This window comes from Anomalospiza imberbis, chromosome 11 (genome assembly GCF_031753505.1).
Source record: "Anomalospiza imberbis isolate Cuckoo-Finch-1a 21T00152 chromosome 11, ASM3175350v1, whole genome shotgun sequence".
Classification (NCBI taxonomy): Eukaryota; Metazoa; Chordata; class Aves; order Passeriformes; family Viduidae; genus Anomalospiza; species Anomalospiza imberbis.
Genome location: NC_089691.1, coordinates 20182848 through 20191313, shown reverse-complemented (window position 1 = coordinate 20191313; position 8466 = coordinate 20182848).

The following is an 8466-nucleotide window of genomic DNA, read 5'->3' as shown; positions in this document are numbered from 1 at the left end:
AACTTGGTACTACTTAAATAAAAACCCATCTCAGCCTTAGAATATTCTTTGTCAGAAAGGACAGGGAGAAAACCCTTTAAAACCCAGCCCATCCAAGGCAGCACATTTGCAATGTTCATGACCTCCTTATTTCATTTGCCCCAGTTAAATTCTTGGTTTAGCTGCAAGAAGGTGAATGGAAACTTTATCTGCCTGCTAGAACAGCCTCTTCCCAACTGTATTAGCTCTTTAACTAACACATAATCAGAAATTAAGTTCTCACTGCCAGCTGTAGAAATGCAGCTCAGGGAAAAGTGGGAAGTTTTAATTTCCCAGTGCCCCCATTATGCTGCAGCTGTAACAGCCCTGTGGTTTTGTCAAGATCCACAATTTTCTTGTACTTTCTTTTTCACATTTGATTCCAGGATGTTGTCACAGCAGTGCATCCAGGAAGAGAATTTAGAGAAAACAATTGCAAGAAATGCTCACTTTTATAGGTCCCTACTCTAAAGTCTTTGCAGAGAAGATTGCAGAAAAAAAAAGTATTTATATGTATGTTGGCTTCTCTTTATGCTAATATTATGTATTACTCTGCATTACAAAAAAAGAAAGACTGTGTTGCATTTATGCTCAAAAGAGTTCCAATAAACATAAAAATATGGGTGTTTAAAATGACAGCAATTTTTAAAATCTGTAATTTAGAAGGGTAACTTCATAATTTTCATATCTGCAGGAAAAGCTGTTTGGGCAGTTTTAGAAGCTCACTCTAACTGTAGTTGTAAACATGTAGCTGAAAAGCATAAAGATGAGTTGCTCATTTACATTTTTATCTGTGTTGTCTTAGAGCCATTAATTGTGGAAATGAAACAGAGAAATATGTATTAAACCCCAGGCTACTAGAAATTAATATACACAGAGAATAGAAATATCTGGAAGTTAGGGATGACCTCCATGTTTCAGAGAAAGATTAATCAAAGACCGAGTTATAGTTTCCAATTTACTGCAGAACAACAGATCCTATTTCATAACAACTCCAGGAACACCATCCCAGCTTCAGCAGCACTTAGATGATGTGGATAACAACTAAAGCCAGGGCTCGGCGTTCTGGAGCATGAACTGCTGTGCAGGAAAGCCAGGAGTGTGTTTGTTTAATTGCAATGAGCTTTTGATCCCTCTGGCTGCCCTGGCTGTCTCAAGACCCTGGCAGGGGTCTCGGAGACCCTGGCATGAAGTCAAAAACACCTGTGGCTTCGATTTTAGCCCATGGAAAAAGCTGTCAATTTTGTGTGAGGAATTACAAGTCACAAGGGTTTGAGTAGTGGGATATTTGAATTAACACAGGGTGGAGAAGGAGAATTTTGGGATTTTTAGAATGGGGTTCAAGAGTGTACAAGATGGAGGAATTTGGGCGTTTCCTAGCCTTCCTTCCCTTCTTCTTGCCCTCCATGTCTTGGTGTGCTGGTGACACTTTTCTATTGGTTTAGGATAGGGACACACTGTCCAACATAGATGTTAGATATTGGTGCATTGTTATAAACAGACTGTGCATAACTTTTGATATAAAAGGCAAATGCCGCCCGAGAGGGCACGCCAGACTGCTGTGGCTTCTGTTCTAGGCAGACCTCGGCAGGTCAGAGAGAAAATATTATAGATAAGGAGAAATAAACAACCTGGAAAGCACAATCAGACGCATTCCAGGCTCCTTCTTCGGCTGCTGGGTTAGGCGAACAAGGACTTTCACACTGTTGGGGTCTCACCAGCTGACCCTGACAGCCATCCACACTCATTTTCAGCCCATTCGGGACTCAGTGGGGCACAGCCCTGAGCTGATGTCAATTGTCACAGCTATACCAGAGAGAGGCAATGAGGCCCGTGCAAACTGACACCATCAAGGAGGGGCTTTTGGCTGTTGGGAGCAGGGCCTGGCTCAGATCAATCCCCTGGCTAGAGCCCACGGGGGCAAGGCAGAGGCCCCAGGAGCCACAAGCAGCCCTGCAGAGCTGCAGGACAGGGACAGGGCAGCTGGACAGTGCCCAAGCTGAAAGGCTCCTGGGGTTGCTGATGGACAGCAGGCTGGACATGAGCCAGCCGTGTGCCCAGGTGGCCAAGGAGGCCAGTGGCTCCTGGCCTGGATCAGGAATGCTGTGGCCAGCAGGAGCAGGGCAGTGATTCTTCCCCTGTGCTCAGCACTGGTTGGGCAGCACCTCGAGTGCTGTGTCCAGTTCTGGGCCCTCAATTTAGGAAGGACACGGAGGGGCTGGAGTGTCCAGAGAAGGGCAGCAAGGCTGGTGAGGGGTCTGGAACACAAGTCCTGTGAGGAGAGTCTGGGGTTGTTCAGCCTGGAGAAAAGGAGACTCAGAGGTGCCTTTATCACTCTCAACCACCTTTCAGGTGGTTGCAGTCAGATGAGGTTGGTCTCTTCTTCCAGGCAACCGCTGACAGAACGAGAGGACACAGCCTTAATCTGTGCCAAGGGAAATATAGGTTAGACATCAGAAAAAACATCTTCACTGAAAGAATGATTGGGCACTGGAATTGTCTGCTTGGGGAGGTGGTGGAGTCACCATCCCTGGGTGTGTTTAAACAAGCCTGGATGTGGCACTGGGTGCCAGGGTTTAGGTGAGATGTCAGGGCTGGGCTGGACTCGATGGTCTTGAAGGTCTCTTCCAACCTGATGACTCTGTGATAAAAAAACCAAGCAAACCAAAACAAAAAAAACAAGAGTACACAGCCTCAAGCTGCGCCAGGGGAAGCTTAGATTAGAAATTAGTAAAAAATTCTTCACAGAATGAGTGATTGGGCACTGGAATGGGCTGCCCAGGGAAAGGGTGGAGTCACCATCCCCGGAGGGGTTCAACAAAGCTTGGACCTGGCCCTCAGTGCCACGGTTTGGTTGATGAGGAGGTGTTAGGTCATGGGTTGGACTTGATGATCTCAAAGGTCTTTTCCAGCCTGGTTCATTCTGTGATTCTGAGCTGTCTCAAGGCATCTCAGAGCAGGATTTGCCTCCTGGTTGGGTGTACCCCTGGAAGGAATGTGGGAGCTGCAGATGCAATCAGGTAAAACTCTGAGACTCAGTGAATCAGCCAGTGAATTCTCCCCAGCCACACAGAGCTGCGCTCCCCGAGGAGCGTAATTTTAATTTAATGTTCTTTTGTTAATACCTAGGAAATGTCATGGCATTTAAGCTGCAGGACTGCATTGTAAGCAACTTCTTTATCAAATTTAAGGCTCTCTCTCGCCAGCCAAGGGGTGTGGCTCAAATGGGGCAAACAAGAGGCAAAGAGGGCCAGATGCTCTCGACAATTAAAACAAAGGCTGCTTTTCTGTGCTGACATGGGAATGCTGGGCTTCAGCCTGACTGTTACCAGCAGCCAAATTGGAAAAAATATTGATTGGGGGAAAAAAATACAACACACAGAACACCTATCTAAATGAATGTGATGCAGTCTTGTGTAAATCAATACCCAGTCTTCTCAGCTGAGGAGTGAGGAGATCTTTCAGCATGCCTGACATTTTCCCTATCATTTATGAGTCCAAAAATGCTTCCCAAATTCCCATGGAACACTCCAACAATTGCTGAAGTGCAGAAGTTGGAGCACAGGGATCTGGAAGCAAATAGAGCTGCTCATTTGAGCATCCTCATCACTTGCTAACTCCACTGAGGCCTCATCAACAATTCTTTTATATTAGTCATGTAATTATTGTTATTATTATTATTCTTGGGTAGCAGGTGCATCCTGATTTTACTTTTCAGGACACAGGAAAAGATTGCATTGCAGCAAATTTACACTCATTAAGAAGTAGAGAAGAAAGGGCAAAATAATCTCCTTTTTGCTGCTTGAGAAAAAAGGCAGATGGAGGGAATTAAGAAATTTGCCTAGCAAATTCATTTCCAGCAATTTCTCAATCCTTGTCCTGGTTACATCTCTTTGCTCAAATCTGACCCCAGACAAAGCTGTAGATGTGAAGGCACAAAGTCAAGGAAATATCCAAAATCCAAGAGAGAGATCAGTTTTCTCTACAAATTTAATCGATACACTTTGAAAATAGAGGGCTACACCCCCTTTTTTTGCTTCTGATAAGAATTGGAGACACATGAATAACCAACATCCTAACTGCCCTCAATTTTCAGTAAGATCAGACTCTTACATTCCTATTACACCTGGTTTGAAATTTTTCCTTTAATCTCCATTTCCATCTCCACCCTCTCTAAAAATATTGATTCTCAGCATCTTGCTGATAATTCCAAACTTCTTGCATGTTAAGATCACTTGAAATGACCTGTTACACATCGAACTTGACTTTCAGAATGATCAGAAATTGTGGCTTTACTTAGAAATATAAATTCTAATAAAAACAAAGCTGCAGTGATACATCGTAAGTGTTGAAAAGAAGTATTTTGTTCACAATTCATCACCTGCCCAGCTGTAATTCTCCATATCCCATTTTATATAAGGACTCAGGTTTCCAAATCACCTTGATTGATGTGAAAGGATTGCCCTTATATGTTACTGTATAAGGAAATATCAGGGAATTCTGCCATGTGCAAGTTAACATCCATTGTTCACTCAGAGGTAGTCATGGCTGGAAACAGAGGAAAATATCTTAAAAGCATCTGTTTTCTATCTAAAACCCATAATTTAATTTACACTATTTCACACAAGTATTGAACAAAGTGAGGAAGACAACAGCTCTGTGAGGATATTCAGGATCACCCTTCCCACAGGAAGGGTCCTTCGAAATCTGCTGGGAAGGGAGGATCAGAGCCCTCGGAGGGATCCCCGTGATGCCTTTTGGGGCTACCTAAAAACAGAGGCCAGACAGAATGAAGGGAATAAAAATCTGTTCTATTTATTGAAGGGCCTTCAGGTACATTTGGGGCAGCCCCAGGGGCTACACCCAAAAATGGATGATGGGTCATGGCTTTTCACACTTTGATAAGTTTGGTCCATTTGCATATTGGGGGTGAATCTGCCAATTCCAGCTTCAGGTAATGAAGTCATTGACCCCAAGTTTGCTCCCCCAACTCACTTTTGTTCCCATCTCTCTGGCCCGAGGCAGTGAGGTGTCCTTGACTGCCAGGCCTGGAGAGGAATTGTTGTGTCTGCCCAAAATGGGGAAGCAGCAGCTCACACTGTGTGTGGGGTTTGGAGTTACACACTAAAGAACTGCAGGGTTACAGACAGATGGAAAATAGAAAAGCTGAAATCCTAAGGCATCACCACGGAGCCGCTGCTCCTTTCCTGCAGAACACTTCTCATTCTGGGCATGCACAGCCCCAGCACTGCAGCTATTTAGGGCTGGAACACCTGTGTGATACTGCCGAGGAAATGAGCAATAAGCATATTAATGACACCATTATTAACCAATTAATTAGTTCCTGCTGTCTGCACTGGAATACTCGTGCTTTCCCTGTCTAAAGGGCAAAATACTTCTGTCCACATGGGCCAATATCCCAGCTCACCTTGCTGCCAGGGAAAGTTAGCAAACATTGTTCTCTGTTTGGAAATGCTTTCCATCAGGAGTTTGGGTTTATCTAGCAGTGGTTTTAGATTTTTTTCCTCAAGGAACTCCAAAAGGAAAACACTGTTCTGATTCTGAGTGTCTGAGCCTGTCTTCCATGCAAACACAGCCCCTTCCCACATTCTTCTTTCTCCACAAGCTCTCCAGGCAGCAGCATTAGGACAGAGCCTTCAGAAACAAACTGTCAGCTCTGGGATCCCACATTAGCAACATCATTAGCCAATTCACTGTTGGAAAAAAGCCTTCTCATCTTAAACACTCCTACTTCTACTGAACTTCACCCACCCATGTTAGCAATTTAATTTTAATGTTTCATTTCACCCAATACAATTTTTTTTTTTTTACTTTAGAATTTTAATCGCAGGCTCATTTTCCTTTTAGTGCAAAAGCTGTCTTTAACCTTGTTGTACTTAAGCTCTTCAGCTCCATACAATGGTTAATGTCATTTTCTACTGAGGTTTAGAAACAGGAAAAAAAATGCAGTGTTGATGAGGACTGTATTGAATAGCTAACTTCTCATTATACCACATAAACTCCATCATAATAGAGAACAGAGATCACCTTTGGGCTAATAAATGAATGAAAAGAAGGATCTAAAGCTGGACTCTTGCTCGCATTACAAAGATTACATTTACTGCATGTTTCACCTTAGACTCTCAGCTCTTGTATACCAAGACGTAAATATCATAATCCCTGTGAGAAGACAGAGGGGCAAAGGACTTAAATAACATTTATTCTTCAGAGCATTTAAGAGCAGTGTTTAGAAATACCAATTTCCTGATCAGTTAGATGCTACTCTAACCCAAGCCCAGATGGAGGGGCTGGAATTTCACCCTCATTCCCTGGGATTCCTCTGTGAAGCTGCAGTTCTTCCCCTTTTCTCTCTCCTATCTCAGCTCAGACCTGTGCTCATCTCCTCCTCCTGCTACAGCAGCAGAATTTCCAAAAATCCTCAGGCAAGGACACAGGTGGAGGTGTGTGCTGTGCAATCAGAGTGCCTGGGCAAATATTTATTGTTAATATGAATTATCCAGATTGGCATAAGCAAACTGTGCCCAGCCCAGAGCCAGCATCCTACTGTGCCAGGCTCTGGAAGCACACAGTGGGATAAAAGTTCCTTCTCGGAAATCTGTTATTTCCTCCTAGTTCTGGTGGAATTTTCTGCACAAAACACCACAGTTATCCTTGTGTTCCTCCAGTAGTAACTTGCCATCACTGTGCTTTTGGCAATTTGGGATAACAGCTCTGCTTAGGTTTGTAATTCCTACAGCTCCTGTTCTAAAGGAAGTGAGCTACAGAACAATTATGGCAGCTGAAGAAAGAAGATTTCCAAGGTCCTGTGCCTTTCATTCTTCTCTTTCACTGACCTCTAAGATCTAAAGGAGAAGGTAAAGATCCAGGAGCAAGGAGAAAGTGACCTTTTCTCTAAGGCAGACAATAAACAGTAAAGGGTATTGTTAACACAGTGCACATGCATTTAACCACACATCTCATTAACTCTAATGGGAGCCTCACCTAAAATATCCCAACATCACTCCCAAACTATATCCTCAAGTGGGATGTATGGGGGAAAAAACGCCCAGAGAACATGTAAAAAAAGAAATTAAAAAGAGAAATACTAAAGGGGAAGGCAGATATAAAAGTAGCTGTGTGGGTAGGAATACATGAAGTTATTTGTGAATTTTTATATATTAATTAATTATATATAAATTAATATATTAATTTATATGCATTTACATTTATATACATATACTATATTTGTATATTTTTTATTTATATTGCCCCATGAAAAGAGGGATAATCTCCCAACCAGACAGGAAGGGGCTTTGGAGTATTCAACAGAGGGAGAACATAACTACAGGGAAAAGGTATCCAAGGAGTAGTTCCATTAGCAGCAGCAGGGATAGTTATAGGAAAGCATAAGGAGAATCCATAGGGAAAATCAATCTACAAACCCCAGTGTGACAGTTTTATGTTTCCCCATTATTTAATATAATAGAGAGTTGTAGGCATTAAAGTATTCAGGTTAAAGTATTCATGAATAATAAAATCATATTCATTTTGTCTGGTCACATTCTATTCAAAATTATTTTATTACCTTCCAAAGGGTAAATCTGGCAAGGTTTTTGAACATGTTAAGATAATTTAAAAGTAACCGCTTAAGTTGTTTAAACCTCAAATGGCTCCTTCCATTTCTGTCTTTCTGAAAGCTGAGAATGAAGAGGGAGGAGAAGAAAAACAAAATGTGCATCTAGAACAGAAGGGGACAGGCTGTACACAACATGGCTGCAGAAATTAATTTGCTTACAGGGAATTTCACACATTAACATTGAAATGTTTTGTTCACAATGAGCTTTGAAATGAAAAATGGCACCGGGCATGGGGCTGCTCCTTCACACACACAGAATTATCACAGCTGATAAAAGTGAGCATTAAGATCCCGACTGATAAAGGCATTTAGCATTGCAGAACTGAAGTTTTATGGCTCTGTCTGAGCCTCTGGAGGGAAGCAGCAGGATGCTGGTGGCATGGTCCTGTCACCTGAGCCCGTTCACAGAATTCACAGAATGACTAGTACATATTCATTTAGAGAATTCACAGTTGTCCCCTCCCCACTGGGACTGCTGCCCCAAGTGCCCCAGTCCCCCTTCTTCACCCCATTGTGCTGCCTGGGGCTGGGGGAGCTCCCTTCCCCTCTCGGGGCTGTGGTTTGCAAGCAGGGTGATAGAGGAGGTGCTGCTGCTGCTGAGCACAGAGCCAAAGGCCTTTTCTGGTTTTTGTGCTGCCATGGTGGCCAGGGGACTGAGTGGGAAACGGGGAGGGGACACAGCCAGCACTGTCGCTATTGGACACGAAATGAGTACACAGAAGCTTGGTGAGTTCAAAGGAGAAAAAGAGAGAGTTTTATTCGAACATCTGGTATTTATAGAATTCCAGAGGTGACCGTGGATTGGAGGATGG